The sequence below is a fragment of the Athene noctua genome, chromosome 16 (genome assembly GCF_965140245.1).
Source record: "Athene noctua chromosome 16, bAthNoc1.hap1.1, whole genome shotgun sequence".
NCBI lineage: Eukaryota > Metazoa > Chordata > Aves > Strigiformes > Strigidae > Athene > Athene noctua.
Genome location: NC_134052.1, coordinates 13937098 through 13958118, shown reverse-complemented (window position 1 = coordinate 13958118; position 21021 = coordinate 13937098). Strand labels below are relative to the sequence as shown.

Genomic DNA, 21021 nt, shown 5'->3' with positions numbered 1-21021 from the left:
TTGAGAGGGATATTTGTAATTTTTTGACCTATGCCTTAGGTTTGTCCCCAGAGAGTTCCCTTGAAGTCTACCTGTTGCCTTCTTCTTGGGCCTCATATTTCCTTGACTAGACCATAATAGGCTGTATTGCTATAGAAATTCCTTGCTAAGTAAATTGAATTTCTCATTCCATAAAAATCTAATTAGGCAATAAAAATACTGGCAGATACCTTCAAGCATGGGTGCCTGAAGGTGGGATCCACATTTAAGCATCTAAATACACATCCCAACTTTTGGGATCCCTGTGTATTCATTTCTTCTCTAGTTTCAAAAGAACTGGAAGCTTTCCTGATATTCGAGGCTCGGGTGGCTTTGGGGTACCTAAATACGGACCACACTTCTTTAAGGAGAAAACATTTTCATTTACATTCCATGGTTTTGTTCAAGTCGCAATGCCTCCAGCTTCCCCATTTGACATTTTTTAGTAACTTAATTATCACTACCATGGAAGAATTTTAATAATGGTGTTGTTTACACTGGATGCAGCCCTGGGGAACGAGAGAGAATAACCCAGATTGCAGAAGCAGGAGGGAGGAGCGTGGTATTTTGCAAACCCAGGACACAGCCTGCTGGAAGCATCTGTTTCTACTCAACCTTTTCCTCTAGAGTCCTGATATCATTCACAGCCCAAACTGCCAGCAATTAGGGACTTGTGTTGAGGATTCCCCTTCCCTTGTGCTTTCGTCCCCATCCTTCCTTGTTTATGAATCTTGGGATTGACAGCTTTAAGATGATGTTTGCTCAGCGACTGCCACTCACGCAGTCATTCCTGTCTCAGCAGATGCCTTCACTTGATGTTTCTGAGATGGAAATTAGGAGGTGGGATCGGGTAGTGCTGGGAAACCAGCACTGCTAATTGCAAAGCAAGTAATCGGCTGGGAAAAGACAGTGTGTCAAGATATGACTTGGAGCTACAGAGGCGGTGGCCACTTGGCTATTTTGCCAAGGGCAGAGCTGTGCTGTGTGTCTGCAGCTGGAAAGCCACAAGCATCCTTACTACCCACAGCTGCAAACTGGCTCCATGCTAATGTGAGGATTTGTTGTAGCTGCTCATTTTCCTCTGTTTGAAGGCACAGATGTCAGTAAATGCATACTGCAAAGGCTTGGGTCTCTTCTATTAGGCCAGGTCAAAGCCCTTTTGGATGCACTGTCAGGTGTTTGGAAAGACGTTGCACTTGTGAAAAATAAATAAATAAAACCCCCAGTAACTGCTTTTATATGTTTTCAGGAAATCACCTGGTGACATGAAGGTGAACATCCTTCTTCAAGAGTTCATCTGTTGCTTCCCACTTTTTCATTAAAAAAATAAAATAAAATAAAAAGCAGGAAATATTTCTGATCAGTTCTGATACAACCGCTTCTTGATGGTGTATTTACACTTCAATACTGATGAACTGATGAAAGGGAAGAAGTTACGAGAACAACTTAGTACCTTACATCTTCCCGGCAGCAACCTGGAAATGTATCTGTCATCACTGTTGTACAGATCCAGGCTCTAGCAAAAGGGGATTTCACCAGGAAGATGGTCTCACTGCATGGCAGCTACAGAGGCACTGGTCCCATTTAGTGATGTTTTGACATCTCAGCAGTCTTTTCAGTATGAAAACTGATCACTGCATCCCAAAAGAGACAGCTGGAGACCTGAGCTCTCAGCTCCACACTTGCTTTTCCATCTGAACTTGTTCTTGGGCAGAAGTACCGGGTAGGTGCCAGATCTAATTGAAGTATATGGGGAAAAAAAAAAAAACATGTAGACTTCAGCAGGATTTTGGCATGGATGTTTAGGCACTGTTAAAGTGCAGAAAAATGAGTTAGCAGAATTGGGTAAGTCCTGTTTTTCCTTTTCACTGTGGAAAGGTGCTCCTGCAGTAACATTGCTCCCGATGTCTTTCCCTTTTAAATAACCAGTGGCATAATATTAGATGCATGTTAAGCCTCAGAGCCATCAAATAGCCCCTTATCTTAAAGCACATGAATACTCTTAGCCCTAGTAAGAAACTAAAAGATGAGAAACATGGAATTGAGTGAACCAAATTTCTGGCGCTTGAAAAGAGACAAATCTCTGCACTCTCTGATGCCAAGGGGTTAACTTGGGCCAGGTGTCCTTAAGAAATAAGGACATGAATAACCTCACATCAAATTTTTGCATCCAAATGGCTCATTATACCAGCAATATTCATAGCTTGTGATAGTCCTGTAGATTTACGATGGTTAAGAAAAGATGGTTAGGAAAAGATGACGCCCAGCTTACTTTCCCACCAATCGTTATTGCATAGAAAAGTAAGTGATTTTCTTTAATTCCATTAGCATAACATTAGTGCTTGTAAGGACCAGACTGGAGTAAACACTTTTACAGGTCTTTTAGGCCAACAAAGTCAAATGGGGGACCCTTTTTTAGGAGCATAGCTTTTATTTCCCAAACAAAAAAACCCCGTTGTTGGCTAGTAGAGGCTGTGGTTATTTGCAATTTGGGATAATTCAGAAGAAGCCATCAGTCCTAACTCATTCCCAGCTCTGGTAGCCCTGTAACAACCCATTTCTCCACTAAAGCCTATTGAATGAGCAACTTGGCGCGTGGTACAAAACACAAGGAGGGAACTTCAGATTAAAATGTTTATTCTTCATTGCAGCAGGTGAAACACCGAGGAACGGGGCTCCTGGGTGGGCACGAGAGAATACATATGAAAATGCACAGCATTTGCAGTTGAAATACACAGTCCTGAATTACAGCTGAGATCAATATAGGAGGACGATAGAGATTATCAATCTTGAGTGGTCTCCGTTAGACAGAATTGACTGGCAACCACATAATGACTCAGGCTCAGCCCACCAGTTTAGAGCCCGAATGATAGATCTGCAGATGCCAGTCATCATAATTTCTTTATCGGCAGCATCCACGTGGCCATTTGTCTTCTGCTACCTGAGTTTCCTTGGTCTTGTTCAAGTGCTTTATCCTCCAAGGTGTGTCTGAGAGATCAATGCACAGCTACAGCTGGTTGAAGGGGACCAAATCCATTGAACAGTTGATTTGGTTCCATTTTACCAGCTTTAGCAAAGCATTTGGCCTCATGGGTTGTGGCCAGCAGAGGGAAATTCCTCAGGGTCTTTTCTTTCCCAGCTGCCTGGTCCTCTTCTGAACTTGCTGGCCTGACGTTGCACTGGTTCACATAGCTTCACTTTCAGACAGTCAGGATTTATTTAAGCTTCTTAGAGGCTACGACCGAAGAGTGGGTCTGAATTAAAGAGGCAGGTTTAATAGCAGTGGGGTAGTCTGCAGCAGTAACCACCAGCCTGGAGCATTTTTAAACCTGATATTTGGCTCTGTCTGTTTTGAGAGCCTCATTGCTATTACAGTGTGACATAAGTAAAAGCTATTATTTTAATCCAGATAGGTATTTTAATTGTCACCTCCTGCCTTCTTCCTTTCAGTGTTTTATGGTCTGCTGTCCTCTTCCATGCTCTGTGTTTCGGTATCTGAAGTGCCACCTAACACGCAGCAGCAGGTAAAGCAGAGAGATGTCCTTTGCTAGGATCAGCCCAGCCCCCAGCCAAGTAACTCAAGGCTGCAGAGCTCTTCTCCCCTTGGGGCTCTCCTTGGCAAATGGGAGGGAAAAGGCTGAAATACCTGAAATCTTTTTTAGAGGTTAGCAAACTGTGCCTCCCTACCCTGCAGCCTCCTGTGTTTTCTTGTCTGGCATTAAAATCAGCGGTTTCAGCGGTTTTAAGATCTGCTTGCGACAAGCAATGGTCGCATTTGCCATCACCAGAAACCAACAGGCAAGAGGTGGAAAGGAAAAGAAAGAGGGGAGGAAATAGAAAAAGTGGCTTTTCTTTCTTGCAATCTCATAATTTGGCAATTTGCCCCCAAACGGCAAAAGCAAACCCCTGCCAGGCAGCCCTGTCACGGCCACCGCTGCCCAAGTCACTCGCGCCATGGGTCATGTTGCAGCACTGGGGAGCTGATTTCTCCTGGAGAGCCCTGCAGCATGAACACCCCACTGCTAAAAATAACTCTGTAAATCAAATTTAAAAATCACAGCAGCTCCAATCATTTCTGCAGTGGGAGCCAATAAAGTCAGGCCTTTCCTCCTTAACCCAGAGCCACACGCAGATATTGCACATTGCCATGTGCATAACCTATTTAAAGAATTTATATGCGTCATGAGGCAAAGGTGACTTTCCCCCCCTCTTCCTCGCTGCCCACCATACTGCAAGATGATATTGGGAAAAAGCACCTGTGCTTATAACCTCTGCACGCAGAAATACTGCAAGTGGGCCAGCGTTACAGCTCCCCAAGAAATACAGGCTTTGCATTGTAATGGTAAGTACTGCAGATCACTTAACTGCCCAAACCCGTTACTCTAAGCTGCCTATAAATAAATGGAGAGAGAGATGGAGAGAGAGAGAGAGAAAGAGAGAGAACAGCTTTTTAAAAAGAGCTCTACAATTAATTTAATCGAGTTATCTCTAGGTACCTTTTCAAGAGACAATCAAGCCAAGGAACTAAATGGAAACTTAGACAGTGAAGACCTGGAAGTATTAAATTCATCCTTTGGTGAGTTACAAGAGGCAAAGGAAAGTAATTATTTAGTGGTGATTGGGTGGAGGTGGAAGTGCCATCAGTGACCGATGCCGCACTGAGCCTGCAGGCTAAACCCTAATGGGCACGTGGATTTTTGGGTTTTGTGCACCAAGCTGCCTGAGCATCACTACTGCACACTTAAAACACGCTCTGCTCCCCGGGTACGCGTGCTCTGTCCCAGTCCCATTGATTTGGGGACAGTCATTGGAAACTGTGGGAGAGTGATGCGGGGAGTTCCACAGAGCATCTTCTGCTGGGGATGAGTATTGTCCCCTCTCCCCCCCGTTTTGCTTTGGGGAGTGCCCAGGAACACATCTGAAATCAATGCAAGTTGGCGTGGGTGTTCTGTAACATTTTGTTTAAATTCTCCACAGTGAGTTATGGGTGAGGTTTTCCTTTTTAGAAAATTAGCTTTTCTCTTCTGGATGCCATTAATCAAAACTAATGATGTCTCTCTGGTGGTGAGGCTTTCCCAGCAGCCAAGAAAGAGCAGCCTCCGTTATCGGCTGGAGGGGACTGCAACCCACCAGGGCTTGTAGCCTCCCGACAGGGAGGGCACAGCTCTCCGCTGGCTCAGGTACCGCCGGGCTGGGCTCTGAGGCTGTACAAATCATCCGAGCAAGATGAATTACAGCAGCTTCCCTCAGACATGTTCAAAGGTCTGAGCTGTTTTGAAGCTCCTGATCTCTCCTGCAAGGCAGTGCCCGTCCTCTGAATGCCTGTGGGCCCCCACTTCTGTGAAATGGGGGGGGACAGGGTTCTCCTCTGCCTGCTCAGTGCTGCCAGGTTCAGCAGGCAGGACCTGGCAGGAGAGCTTTGCCTAGCCCTAACAGCCAGGCAGGGGCTCGGGGTCGCTCTCCCTTCCTGCCTAGGCTGACGTTGCAAGTGCAGTCTGCGACAGCACCATGTCCCCAGTTCAAAAATTCAACAAAATGACACCACAAAATTTAGGTTTGTCGTCCAAAGTGAAGCCAGGTCTAGTCATTTCCTCGTGAAATGGGGTCTCACATTGGAAAGGTCCTTTGTGGCCCCTGCGGCCCAGGATCTGAAGCTGATGCCACCCTTCATGGGGCCCTGCTCCCATCCCTGCCTGCCCATTGCACTGGCACATCCCCGAGCAGGGCGCAGTCCGTGCAGGCTGCAGGATGGCATTGCAGAGCCATGGGCACACCGAGTGAATGACACGTGTTCAAGGCAAATCAAAGTCAAAATAACAAAACATAGCGCAAAGCAATAGAGGCATAGTGCATCTGTTTTGCTTTTGGCCCCGGTATCAGCTACGCTGTTAACGATTACAGGCATGAGAACAAGCAAAAGTCCTGCATTGCCAAACAATTTCCGTGGCAAGTAGCATCTGTAGTAGGCAACGTATGAGGATCTGCTCTATCGAAAACCTTTCCACTTCAGTCTCACCATTCTAATAAAGACGTGTTATAGACAGCACAGAAAAGCCAAAGAATTTATCAGCATTTGTCGATATTCCTAATGAAGCAGAAGATTCAACATGCAATAGAATTAGCCTACAACAAACCCTTGCGTAGGGCCCATCCTTCTGAGTCCAGAAATCTCCTGCCTACTCCAGTCCGATACCCTTTTGAGAAATGAGCATCCCTCGAAGCCATTATCATTATAAGCTAAAAGGCCAAATGAGACAAAGTACTGTTGCTCTTCATCTGAATAAACAAATCATTTTTAGATCAAATGCATTAACAATTTATCATTCTAAAATCCAATCAAAAGGGAAAAACAACAATACAGAACATTGATTTCCTACAGCTTTATCTTAATGAAGTGCACATTCCCTTCGTAATTAGCTTTGGAAGGTTTTTTTCGCCTTTCCTCAAGCTAATGTGTTATTTGATTTCCATCCAAACGTTACTAAATTGGAGGAAATTTCCCCAAAATGAAGTGGCTTTTGATAATACAGGAAAATGTCTACTCTCTCACTTTGCTATTTTTTTCCACCAAACAGCCATACTTGTACTGCAGATGATTCAACTTTATTGCATGGTGTCTTTGTGAGGATGCTTAAATCAATGCCACAGTCGCTGTATTCTGCACAATTTGCCATTTGTAAACCAGAAAATACAACCTCGCCGCTTTTATCCTTTTCCTTACAGACATCAAATATTAATTTAGCTTATATTATTACAGGGAAAAAGTAGACTGTGTTTTATTAACATTTCTAAAATTATAGATATTCAACCCAAAAAGTAGACTCCAGACAAGGCTCGAGAGTCTTCCGCTTGGATTTTATTTGACTTAATTAAAAAGCACTCAGTTCCTTTGTGCGCTGAAGTAGTTGCTGACATTGCAGTAGCCACTCAGTCTTTCAAATCAAAACTATTACCTGAACTTAATAAAGTGTCTGTTTAATTTATACACCCCCATGAACTCACCTGTCTCCCACAGACACAACGTGGTTCTTGCTAATGACCAGTGAAGGCAACAAGTTGACAGCAAACTCACCAGCACCCCAGGGTAACTCAGCTGCCCCATAATATAATTTCCATCACCTTTTATCTGCCTTCTCTGCCATTAACACTGTTATCCAATATCCACGATTCAATGATCCACCGTGCATTGCTGGAAACGTGTTTTTGCCAGGCCATCTATCCGTTCCTCCCCTAAATCTCTCTTTTAAATCTTTTCTTCTTTAAATGATGCTGAACAGAGGACTATTGCTTTCATCCTGCTTCATTGAGTATTTGTTCAAACGCAGTGCCTAATTTGATAGTCCGGTTTTATTTGGAGGCATTGCCAAGATACACAGCAATATCTATGACAAAAAATAAAGCCCCAAACCCTACGGTTATCACCTTATTCCTTAGTTGTACACAACGCTAAAAGTGACCTTATCAAAATCTTGGATCTTCATCTAAAAATCTCTGTCTTAATCCAAATTTTGGTCCTAGGCTTCTTGTAAAAATAACGATACTATTCCAAGCACAGACCTGATCTGTTCTGGCAATGCAGAGCTTCGGTACCTGGAGGGAGCTGCAAATGCTCTGGCTCCACACAGCACCGAGATGGATCCTCCAGAGCTCTTTACCTCAAACACAAGGCTCTGAGAAGGTCTCGGAGCTGCATCTCCTGAAACAGGCAGTGGAAATAGTTGTGGGGTTGGATTTTTTTTTTTTTTTTTTTCAACTCACACACTCAAAAGAGAACAAAGCCGTTCCCTAATACAGTTTGTGCATTTTATGGACCAAACAATTAAATAGGTTTTAAAACATCTGCTGACTGCATAATTCCATACAGGGGAGTGTACTCAGCATTTTTAAACAGCAACTGATACGAGATACCACTTAATAGTACAAAACACCAGCAGTCCCGTTAAAATCAATAGAAAATTAGATGCTATGAAAATGCAATATGTGTCCAATTAGTTATAATTGGAGCAAATGGTGATGCAGATAAACTCCTGGAGGAAGACGTATTTGTCCAGAATGCTCCCTGCCTGCTTTCGGCACGGCACAGTATCGGCAGTGGAGGGCTCTGCTGTATCCTATAGCACGAATGATGATCCATCTAATACACGTATGTTAACTGTTATCTAATTATGGAGTTGCTCAGAGCCTGCAGGACTGCTTTGGTGCACCACTGTGCATGGTGAAAAATGATCCTCTGTCACACGGAAACCTCCCTGTTGGACTTGACAAATTATGCCAGCAAACCTGTTTAAGAACTAAAAAATCCTTGGACACGGTGACAGGCAGAGAAAGATGCTGTTTGGGGACAGTTATTTATTTATTTATCCAACGGAGTTTAAGAATTGTGGTTCAGTCCCACGGACACTCACTTTTTTCCCTGCCTATCTGTTGTTACATCAGTTCAAACTCCTCACCGGTTATTTTTCAGGCTTCTTTCAACTTCTAAAAACTCAGCTGCATGGCAAAACGGGAACTAGGTTATGCGATTCTAACGCTTTATTTTTAACATCTTTGGTGCAACATATTGGCCTCCTCTTTGTTTCATCTTATGACTAAAGAAAAAGAGCAAAGATCCCATATCGCAGCGGCACAAAAGTTACATCCCCAGCCAAGCATTGCTCCAAACGCTTCGTGCCCTTGCAGTGGATGGAAGCCCATCATTTGGGGTAAAGCAAATATTATTAATTTGGGGGCATTTTTTTCATGTAAACACTATAAAGTATCATTTATTTTACCAAAACTACTGGCTCAGAGCTAAGAAGCAATAACTTCCTCCAGGGTTCATATCTTATTCCCATTTTAAGTTAATAATTCAAACTATTCAAGACTTATAGCAGCAACAACAACAACAACAACAAAGCTCATGTTCACCCAGACCCGAAACCTTTTTGTGTTATTGGACACTGTTACTTACACTGTTAAGAGAACTGTCTCTCAAGAAAGGGGAAAAAAAAAAAAAAAAGAAGTGGCAGCTTTTATTTGTTACGCTGACTCAGCCGAATGGTGGAACAAGAAACGTTAAGACCCAATCCATAACTTTTGTGGCCGCTCAAAGGACGTATTCTGCCTCGACACTGATAAAAGTTTAATATGTAGTTGCCCAGGTTTTTAATAAACTTGTCAACAAAAGAGCAAGGCAAATTGATGGGGACCTTCCCAGGAATAAATTCAGCTTCAAATAGGCCAAATGAGTGTGGAGGACAGGGAGGGGACAGCACACGGGCGACTTTTGCTGGTCTTTGCAAAAATGGCACAATAGATTTTAGCGGGTGCGTCTTATTGTCTCAAAGACAAGACTTTAGGACAAAGCTGGCTTAATTTAAAGAAAGCAAAGTGATGCAGCTCCCCGTGCATCACAGCCCTGACACCAGTGAGGAAGGGAAGGGACAAAGCCCGGATATAAATACCCGTCTCACCCTGCCTGCCTGCGCGTCCTGGTCCCTGTCCTGCAGCAGACCCGCTCAGGGACAAAGTGCAGCGTCACTCCCTGCTTTTTATTCCCAGTCCCCCGTTGCACATGTTTCAGTACATCCCCTCCAGGTATCACTTGCACAGCCATCTCCTCTCCTCAGCCAAACCATCCCCACTCCCTGCTCCATCTTCTCCCATCAAATACTCAAGGCTGAGCTTAATTCAAGCAAACCACAGTCCTCTTCCACATCTGGTATGGGACCTGGCTCACACTCCTGCAGCTACACGTACCCCTCGCGTATAGGGACCAGTTATATTGCATCCACGTGGACATAAACTACACACACTCCACCTTCTGCAAGGTTAGGAATGAAATAATTGGGTGAGGTTCATTAGTTTTGACTAGCCTAAATCAAGCCGATGCCTTAAATTATTAAGACTTGGGGTTTTTTTGTTAATTTGTTTACCTGAAGTAAACACAAATATTAAGTCAGAGCTTCCAGTAATCTCACTGCCAACAAATTAACTCACATCCCAGAAGGGGACACCAGTTTCTTCATCTTGGCAACTCCTTGCGACACTTTTCTTCCCACGTTGCCAGCTCCCTCCCGACACCTTCCTTCGCCTGCACCAAACAGCTTCCACAGCTGAAGGCCAAGTCCCGCCTCTGACACCAGGTCACTTCTCACATTGGAAGCGCTGCCCCGGCCATCACAGTGAACTTTATTCTTGATTGCTCTTAGGTCATTGGATTCCTGCTCCTGTAGCTTTATCCGACTCCCCAAATGCCAGGGTTGACTTGCCTATGTAAGGGCTTTGCAGGGATGGCTCCCAGCCTTACAGCTGCTGGGTGACTTCTGCAGGCCGTGGTCACGAGTCCTGCGCCTCTTGGCTGCCCAGATGCCACCTAATCCAGTCCCACCAGAAGGGCAGCTGAGAATGAGCACTATTTATAGCATTTGTTCCCCGGTCCCCCCGGGCTCATCAGTCTGCCCAGGGCTTTTTTAGATAGCAGCACAGGTCCCAGCACAGGCCATATCTGGGCATGGCGAGGCATTTACAGGCGCAGCCCTGTGCTTCATGAAAAAAAAAAAAAAAGGAAAAAAAAGAGGAAAACCCTGCATCTGCTGGAGATGTCAGTCGCCCTGCTTCCCTTGAGCCCCAGCATGTAGCTTGCTTCCTGAGCACCACTAGCAACTGCTCTGACTGCTAAAACCTTTCACTATTAAATTCTGCTTTATTCAAGACGTATCTGTGTCTGGAAGCATTCCCCTTGTACACAAGAATATCCACCATCAGCCTCTGCTCCTCCATACAAACCGCTTTGCAAAAATACAAACTGAACCAGAGATGCACGCTGACGCTGGAACAGCACAAGCAGAAACGCCCTCAGAGCACCGCGGGGCGCAGCCATGGGCAGGAGGAGGCAGCCCACGGGGAAGGTGCCCACCGAGGAGCTCATGGCTGCGCGTGGGTACGGCCGGGCAGGGCCGGGGGCCACGCTGGCACGGCGCATCCCCCCGGCACAGTCGCCTGGCGATGCGGCACTGAGCAGTGTTGCACCCAGACTGGCAGCCAGCATCCGTGAGGCAGAGGACAGCCCCACGGCGCTGGAACATCTCATGGGCACCATCACCCTGCTCACTTCTGCTTGGGTATCGCCCAGGCAGCCACAGCCCTGTGGGGTCCCAGTGGAGGTCTGGCCTCGGCACCTCTCACCCCGCACCCGCGCAGAGATCTTGGGGAGTCCAGATGAGTTTTTGCTTTTCCCCATGAGGGCAGAGGGGACACAGGCCAGCCAGGCGGTGCCATCTCCCCACAACATGTCCCAGACATCACTGTGCAAGCCAACACCGCAGCAGGGAAGTCCTTATCAACCCAGAACGACCTTGTTCTCAGGTAGTTGCATCAACCCACCTGGGCCCACTCCAGCTTTAGCCTCACAGTGCAAACAACAACTTCAACAACTCTACAGTGAGCACCTCCTCTGCCTTTGGGGGAAACTGAGGCAGAGGAGCTACCTGACTCATCTGTAAGCCCAGCAAGCTGTGCCCTTGGCTCCCATCCTTGGAGCACTGGGCTGCTCTCTAGTGATCCCCTGCATCCCAACAGGAAAGCATCTTGCAGCATTGCTCCTACTTGGCCGCAGCCAAGAGCAACTTCAGCGTCAAGCAGCAAATGTTAAACTTAACATCTTCTCTGGAAGGCAATTGCAAGTGCGGTACTTAAATCAGCCCTGGGCTTTCAGGGGAGGGATCCAAGCTTAGGAGCGAGGATATTTCTCTTGCGAGGAACACGCCACCCCCTCGCCCACAGTCACTGCTAAGTGCAAGATGTGGTGAAAGTCTTTAAAAATAGATATATTCCCAAGCAATTCATGCCGCTTGCATCTGGCAGGGCAAACCTAGCATGGAAGCTCTTTCTTACTGACTAAAAATGATCGTTAGCAGCTTGAGGCTCGTGCAACCTTGACTCTCTCCTCCTCTCTTCAGGGCCTTCTCTTGTTCTTGGCCTAAACCAGTCCTGGGAAACACAAGGGAAGCCCTGCCCAGCTAGGCTGGTGTCAAAGGCAGGGAAAGATACTGCAGTGCAGTGCTGATCTCTTCTGCAATCGGACGTGCAGACTAGCCCGAATGCTGAGTCAGCACAATTTCTTTTTTGATTGGTTGATCTGAGTAACATACTTTCAATGTATGCTAAAGGGGCAGCAATTAATACATTTTTCCCCCTTTCCCCACCTTTCTAAACCACTTCGAATCAAATGCACAGACCTCACCCCCAAAGTCACTCTCTGGTCCTAAATATTCTGAGGCTCTTTCATTTTTAATTTAGGGCATTAAAAAAAAAAAAATTTGCAATCTAAGCGATGCTCACTTTGATCGACTTGTGCTGCTGCAGCTAAAATATCTGTCCTGCAGGTCAATCTAATCATGCTTAATAGCAGTTTATTCTTCAACGCAACATTTTTCACGTTGGGTCGACAGTTTTAAATGAGATTGCTGATGCACCCCTTTACTAATGCTTTTACCAGGGCCAGCACATCCCTTGAAATACTTGTGCAATAAAATGCTTTATTGCTCTTGATGAATGCACTATTAAACTTGAATTGCAAACATGCCCCCCCTTTTATTTTTTTTTCAAAAGAGGGTGCTGGAATTTATGGGACCACCTGTCTTCCAATATTAAGTAATACTAACAACTGTAATAATAGATCATCGACATAACAAACACAAAGAACTAACAAAAAACCTCAAAGCCGCTGGGGAAAACCACATGGCACAAATTTGTCCCTGTGCTCTCATGTGCACGTGCAAAATATCCATCTTATACCTGCCGGTAGTTCCGCTTACATGCGGAGCATTCATCTCGAGAACGGCTGGATTTTGTGAGGCATAGAATAGAAAAATTTAACTAATTTGGTCTACTGGATTTATGGCTTTTACAATTCTCAAAGCTCCTGTTTCTGCGCCTGGCACTGCACAGTCCTCAGTTTGCAGGATGGATGGGAGCACCTGAGCATCCCGGCGCTGCTGCGCGGCAGCGGGTCCAGCACCGATGCTCCTCGCAGCGCACCCGCGACGGCGCTCAAGGCTGGGAGATGCTCACCAGTTTATAAAGCGCGAAAGAGAAGTGGTTTAATTTTTAGCTACCAAATAGAGGGGACCTAGTGCAATGTAACGGTTGCTGTTTTAATCCAAAGAAGTGTGAAAGGGAAGAGGAGCTGCCACGAAACAGAATAACGGCGCAAACTGGTTGCTGAAGGCCTGCAGCCATCATATGGTTCCATCGATGCCAACAGCAAGGGGTTGCTGTGGCTCTGGGGGGGCCACACACAGACACCCCATTTCATTTTTAACATCATCTGAGCCTGGGTGCCTTGGGACACATACCATGGCAAAGCCTCCCCTGCCACCTCCGCTCCCATGCTGCGAGACAGCGCTCAGAATTACAGCTTTGAAAATATTTACATAAAAAATAAATCTGAGCACTTAGTGACTTCCTAAAGTTAGCAATTCCATGTGATTAACAAGCATATTAATTCAGAGAAGGGGGGAAGGAGATAAAAATTGCATTAGGAATGCAGGTATCTACTGTAAATCAGACCATGAGCACCTTTGCAAGACAAGACGCAGTGGCACAGGAGTTTGAGTAAAACCTGTGGTGAGGAAAGAAAGAAAGGGAAGAAAAGAGAAAGAGAAAAAGATGGCGGGGAGAAAAAAGAAAGAAGAAAAAATTAAAATAAATAAATAAATAAACAAACAAAAAAAAAGAAAAAAGAAAAAAATAAAAAGAAAAAGAGAAAAAGAGAAAGAGGAAAAGAAAAGAGAAAAAGGAAGAAAAAGGAAGAAAAAGGAAGAAAAAGGAAGAAAAAGGAAGAAAAAGGAAGAAAAAGGAAGAAAAAGGAAGAAAAAGGAAGAAAAAAAAGAAGAAAAAAAAGAAGAAAAAAAGAAGAAAAAAAGAAGAAAAAAAGAAGAAAAAAAAGAAGAAAAAAAGAAGAAAAAAGAAGAAAAAAAGAAAAGAAAAAAGAAGAAAAAAGAAGAAAAAAGAAGAAAAAAGAAGAAAAAAGAAGAAAAGAAGAAAAGAAGAAAAAAATAAAAAAAGAAAAAAGAAGAAGACAAGGAAAGACAAGGAAAGAAGGTAGGAAAAGGAAAAAGAGAAGAGGTAGGGCAAAGGCTCAGCAAGGATAGGAGGAAAATTATATATATAAATTATATATAACATATAATTTTATGTTTTATCTAGAATGGTGGGAATTGTCCTCATTTTTCATCCAGAGACTCCAACTAACATCAGTGATTTACAAGGCAGCAAAACTGCAACCCTGGTGCTTGGGCACCAGAACTTTCCTGCTCAGGCTCAACATCCCAACATCCACCAGCTTCACACTTAAATCTGACCCCAAACTGGGGCTGGACCCCCACAGCACCCATCCTCGTGGGGACCTGGGGGGCTGGGGACCATCGCCACGCAGGGAGGCTGCTGGTGGGGCTGAGCCCAGGGGATGTCACATCCCTGCAGCGAGGCCCCTGCCACAGCCAGCCAGGAAAGGCCCAGCTCACCAGGGCCCAGCATAACCAGAGCATCCTAAAATGCAAACAGGATGATGTGCAAATCAGCCATCCTTCAGCGCAAACCCGGCCTTCCCAAAGCCACCTGGCAAAGAAAAGGCTCCTCCTCTGCTAGGAAGGGGCTCAGCACTTCCCATACCTCCACCAGCCACGGCATTTACTTTAAACAAACCAAAATAAAGCTCTTAATAAACCCCACCAAATCCTGTACGTAGGAAATCTCCCCGATAACTCAGCCCGCCTTTTCTAACCCGCTATTCACGAGCCTGCTTACAGTTAAATCCCCTTTGGCGTACGTGTAACAAGTGCCGACGGTTCTCGCCATGAATAGTGCCAGATAAAGCCTCTGCAAAATCCAAACTCTGAGTCTCGCCCACTCCCCGTGCCCGGGAGAGGATGCTGTGATGGGTAAGACTTGATTCACCTCTGTGCGGGATGCCGAGGCATCACACGTACCAAACGATGCCTTAGGAGCCAACTGAAGAGGGGTGTTGCGATTGCAGGGAAATCAATCAAAGGAAAACGTTGCTCTCAGCTGCCCCGTGGAGATGGGAACGTGTGTTTGGGGAGCTGGGAATTGCCTTTCTGCGGAGTTTGGCTTTGCCCATCATTGCAGGCATCACAGATGCATGAGGACGTTTGGGACTGAAAGTTTTAAACCCTCGGACACAACACCCGTCTACGCAGAACGTTAAACCCGTACTTAAACCCAGTTTCTTTCATCCTGCCTCATTATTGTAGGATCCTGGAAAAATAGCCAGCTATTTTACATTGGAAAATATTAAAGAGGAAAAGCGAAAACCAGTGAAGACTTCCAGAACTAAAGGAGCTAATTTTCTTATTTTCCTTTGGGAAAATAAGACCCTTATATTCAGAGCGCTCCTCTGGCTTTAGCAGCGATCTGCCGGCTCGATAGCTCGTCACACCAACAAGGAAGATCTCTTTCTCTCCAGTTTTAAGCACAAAAAGTTTGAACGTGGGAAAGATTCGAAAAGCGGAGTTTGCACGCCAATTTAAAGCTAAAACACTGCACGCCCGAGTCACAACTGTGATATCCTTTTTCTCTCTCTTCCTCTCCCCCTCCTCCATCTCCTTTTGTTTTTTATAGATTTAAAGATCAGCCAGCTCTGTTTGCTAACTAGCCTTATTTTGGGGGAAAAAAGGGTTGAGAAGGAAGCAGGAAAAAGGAGTGATTGGCCTGCATCCCTGTTAAAACCCAGGAGCGGACAGCCAGCTTTCCTCTGGCATCGCCTTTCAAAGCCCATGCCGCAGTCAGCATATTGAATATTTAATGTCCTGATGAGCATTTCCACCTGCTGACACAGGCAAAGTGACAGAACAATACACGCGCTGGAACAAGATCATCAATTGACTCCCCAGTCGGTCTGCCAGGTCAGGCAGTTAAAAAAAAAAAATAAAAAAAAAAAAATAATCTGTCTGTCTTTCTCCCCCGCTTTGCCCGGGGCCACACATTGCTCCTCTGAGAAGGGTTCCCACCTGAAATACATACTTCTTTACATTCCATAGCTTGCCAGGTTCATATGGGCATATAAAGAAGTATGTCTCTCAAGCAGGTAGTTTCAATATGCGCATTTATATGGTCACAGGAGGAAAAATAACGCTGATTTACAATTTACATCCCGAGAGTGAGTTACGGTTCAGTTTAAACCAGCAGACTTTCCTCCTGCCCAGCCCATGTGCAGAGACACACACACACCCCCCGGCTCCCGCTCCTCGCCGGTAATCCCGGGCTTTGCCCTCGGCAGGTGATGGATTTTGGTCCCTGGGAAGAGGAACTGGATAATTCACCGGACACAAAGCAGCATCGGTCCGGTGGCTGCCCTGGCAGGGGCTCTTTGTCACGTAAACAGCACAGAGTAAAAGCCAACCTCCCACTCCACCTAAAAAGTAGGTGTTTCATTGCAAATCGTAAACTTTCAGCAATTAAAAAGACCAAATCGTGGTTTAGTGGAAGGGGTTTCCTTTATATGCATAGAGATATAATTTTAGACAAAGCCATGTGGGAGAAAGTTAAATATATATTATTTTCCAATTGCCTCCATCCTGCAATTTGGAAACAAAAAGCCAATCTGCTTTCAGAAAGACAAATATCAAATGGCTAGCTACTGATTTACAAACCAACACTGGGAAGGACTGCTCCATTTGCCAGAGTATGAAAACTCATCAGCCCCCAGACAAGCAACTGCTTTCATCAGTAAGTAGAGATTAAAGCATAGGAAGAAGAAAGCATCTTACCTAGTGAATCCAATGATTTTTTTCCTCTGCTGGTCACTCAGAGTGAGACACTACCTCGCAGATAAGCAAACCCCAACAGATAGCACACGCCTTTTGGGGAGTTCAGGGTATTTAAAAAAAAATTTTAAAAATAAAAAAAAAAATAAAAATTGCCTCTAGTAAGTCATCCAGTTGAGCTCCAACGCCAGCTAAAGGTTTTTGGGGAGACACCTGCAGACGTGCAATGTAAAAGGCAGCCAAAGCAAGGTGCCGGGAGCTTGGGCCAAAGTCTTTTTGAGTTATTCCCGCAGCCCCGGTGGGCTGCGTGCCCGCGCACGCCGCCGTGCGCCTGAGCACCCATGGGGCTCAGCCCCGCGTGCAGCTGCTGCCTCTCCCCCTCTCCCTCGCCTCCTCGCAGCCGCGCTGAGCTTTAAAGCTCCCTGAACAATGTGGGCCGAGTGGCAGAGCTGCAAACGCTGCCCGGGCTGAATAGGAGACTATTATAGGCAGGATTTAGGCAGGGAGCGGCGGCGGAGGTCACGCCGGGCGCTGCCTGCACGCTCAGCAGGGTGGGCAGGGCACGCTCACCTGCGCCCGCCGCCCCTCGCCCCGCTGCTGCCGGTCGATACCAATTTAGAGGCAAATGCAGAATGGCTGCCTTCGTGTTAATGAATTTTACCGTTCCTCGCAGTCTTCTAATGAAGCCTTTAAAGAGGGTTTAAGTAAACTTAGCAAGTGGCAAACTAAGCACTTTGGAATACCTAATTGCATCAATGCTTTTCCACTGCTTTATAAAATAGCACTGCCAACCTGGGAGTAAATATTTCCCTGCTCCCCATCAACTTCTAGCGCCACCGAAAAGCAAAGGCCGCACGGAACCGGGGTGTAAATCCGCTGTGCTCATCCCCCAGCCCCCAAAATGGCTTTACACCACTCATGCAACACCAGCACGTGCCTTGATTCTGGCTCTGTGCAGCTCCCCTCCTCATTCCCTGAGTTTGTTGGCCTTTTTAACCATCATTATTTGTCTCATTTCAAGGCAAATTTCAACCCTTAGTTTGGATTAAGGGGAAGAGAGATGGAGCTGTGGCACTATTGTAATGCATGACTGCAGTGAAATTAAAGCAAAGGGAGAGCTGAGGAGCATGAGGGAAAAGTCTGAGTGCTTAAGATTCAAAAAAAGCCCCCACAAAAATCAAAGTGCTGGTGGGGGGTTTTACACAGCCAAGGCATTCCATGGTATTGAATTTTCTTCAGACCAACAACAGTAGAACAGCTACTGGAGTTCTTGGACCATTAAACATCTGCCACTCGTACCCAATTTGCTTTCTTCAAATGCATTTGACATGGGCTGTGCTGAATGGTCCCCAACTTCTGAGCGGGACAGTGGCTGCTGGCCACTGAGGAGAGAACTGTGTAAGAGCTAAAAAAAATTACTTTTTAAATCCTCACTGAAACTGAAGACAATGACACAGCCACGGCAGCAAAGTTCATCCTGGAGGTTTAAATTTGCTTTGAGGCTCTGCGCGGAAGCTTGTGCTTTCTAGAGTTGTGCCTTTTGGTGGAGGAACAGATAAATGGCGTGACGGTGCTTTTAATGGTGACGCCAGAGGCACCCTGTGGTTCCCATCCTGCAGCTACTACCAAGAGTAAGTGGTGGTGGGCGAGCGTCATCCAACATCCTCAACCCACCTAGGCTTGCTGAGCTCCTGGGCTTGCTCTTAGCAGAAAAACACGTGCAATAAAATTATGGCTGTTCCAAGGAGAGAAATGGATGGAGACCTGGATAGTGCAGAGGCCAAGGGGCAAATAAAAGGGAAGAGCCTGAGGTATTGTTGGAGGCCGAGGGGGAAGGAGGATTGTGGGAGGGATGAAAAGTAAGGTGCTGTCTATTATATCCCTGCTTTGCCCCAGGCTCGAGGTGCTGCTCAGGTCCAGGTGGCAAAGTTGAGCTGGAGCTGCGCAGCACAAAACTTTGGGGACTTTGGAGCCAGCCCGTATGTAGGGCTGGGCGCCGGAGAAGGGAAAGACAAGCGGGGCTGAGGCAGAGACGTGTGCTCACCCCAGCACAGCGCACGGCAGCGGGGCTGGGCTGGGCACAGGGCTCAGTCCTTGCGAGACACAGCCACAGCCATCCAGTCGAGAGAAACCCAGCAATTAAACTGACAGCACAAATCACAGATTTCTGCCTATACAATTACACACGATTACTGAGTGTACACCCTCTCCAGCACAGGCGTATATACACGGATCCATACTCTAAACACAGCCTGGAGATGCACCGTATTTGGATGATATGTTACACCTGCTTATATATAGCATTTAGATACCTATGTATAAAGAGGTGTAAAATATACATATGCACGCTATAAAACATACCTAAATTTCTGTGCGTGTGTGTATGTACCACAGTATCCATCTCACAATACTGGTCTATATATTTATGTGACTAGGTATCACCACTATCATATAAAATACAATGACCACAGTCAACTCTGAGCTGCAGAAGCCGTAACAGTCAATTGATGTATGAAGTGTAACCTGAATTCCAAACCCTTGCAGGGAAAACCTAACTTCTCTTCCTCCTCCTCATATTCCCTTTCTGATTGTCCACAAACTATGCGCATGTAATTAATGCTCATTTCTCAGCATTTTAACAGTTAACCACCGCAGCATTGAGATCATTGCAAGTTAGGCTAAGTTTAACCACATTTTACCCTTTTGCTCTGGCTGGTATTAGCTCATAGCACTAGTTTGTTGCAAATAAATAAATAAAGCCCCAATCCCCCCAGGTGTCATTAGCCAGCCTGTGTCTGAATTAGGCATTTAAAGGCCGGTTTAACCTTGCAGAACGGTTGCATGTCAAAGTTCTAACATTTCAGTTCAGATTATTCTAGTGCACTGCTTGCTCTGCAGTTTGTTAGGTTTGGGTTTGGTTTTTTTTTTTTTTTTTAAAATGCGGAGTGTGCCACAGCAGAACACACACACACACACACCAAAAAAAAAAAAAAAAAAAGAAAGAAAGGGGGGGGGGGGAAGGTCTCCTAACCCATCCACAGATTAAACACACACCCAGCACATCCCCGCACAGACACACACACGCGGCACACACGCACATACATCTGCCGGATGCAAAAGCCCACATTTAAGTCCCCGGGTAAGTTGGATGGGCACTCGGTCCTGCATTGGCCAGAAAAAGTGTTTAAAAACAAGCTGAGCTGGTAGCGGTTAAAGACAAGGCAGGGAGCCGAAGAGGGGAAGGGGGGGGGGAGGAAAAAAAAAAAAAAAAAAAAAAAAAGACATACCAGTTAGGAGCTTCTGTTGCAGCAGAGGACTCACCAGAGCACTAGCTGAAAGCTGAATCAGCTTTCGAGAGTTAGGGATGCATAGAGGAGGGTCATGGAATCACAAGGTAATAATGCGCTTCATGCTGCAGCCGTCAGCCTTCTCCTTATAGCCAATCTCTAATGCAGGAAGGGAAAAAGAGAGCAGGCCCAGGAATGGTATTAGTCCTCACTTGGAGAAAAAAAAAAAAAAAAAAAAAAAAAAATCATCAGGCAAACCCTCCGCTCCCCATCCACCCTTACCTCACCCCCTCCACCCAGCACCGCTACAACTCCATCCCCGCTGCTGCATCGCGGCTTGGCGGGGGGGCGAGGGGGGGGGAGGAAGGCGGCAGGCAGCGCGGTACAGCGGGGGCTGAGCGGCGGAGCCGGCGCGGGGGGAGCGGGGCTCCGGGGAGCGCTGCCGGCGCGGCAGGAGTTAAGGAGAAGCAACCTTGCCCGCCCGGATTGCAGCACACCTTGATGCGAAAGGGCTGCGCCTGCAGAAGTGCCTGCGCCCCCCCCCCGCCCCCCCTTTCCTCCTCCTCACCCCCCCACACCCCTCCACACCCCTCCACCCCCCCCGCAGCCGGGGGTCAGGCCGGGCTGGGGGTCAGGCTGCCGGGAGGGGTGCACACACCCAGCCGGGGGGGTGGAGGGGAGGGGGGAGCGCTGGTCAGAAGGCGAGTCCACCTTTCCAGTGCTTATATACCCAGCGAAGCATCCGAAACACGCACTCCCGGGCCAGCGGCCCCTTCCCGTGCTCTTCCCTCCCTGACCATATTTAGTCAACCACGGCAAAAAATAGCCTGTCAGCTGGAGGCTGGGAGCAGTATTTGGAGTTCAATCGCTCCTCGCAGCCCATTGACTACTGGTCCTGCAGGGTCCTGACTCTGCCTTTTTTTTTTTTTTTTTTTTTTTTTTTCCCC

The 21021-nt window shown here is 46.3% G+C and overlaps 1 long non-coding RNA gene across 1 annotated transcript in view; it reads right to left on the bottom strand.

Annotated features, from left to right (window-relative positions):
* Window positions 1-20781, bottom strand: part of LOC141966830 (uncharacterized) — a 29059-nt gene extending 8278 nt beyond the window's left edge. The window contains exons 1-2 of the long non-coding RNA XR_012634624.1: window positions 20357-20781; window positions 20075-20233 (exon numbers count right to left, since the gene is read on the bottom strand). This is a non-coding gene — a long non-coding RNA (uncharacterized LOC141966830). The remainder of the gene's footprint in view (window positions 1-20074; window positions 20234-20356) is intronic.
* Window positions 20782-21021: the final 240 nt, after the last annotated feature.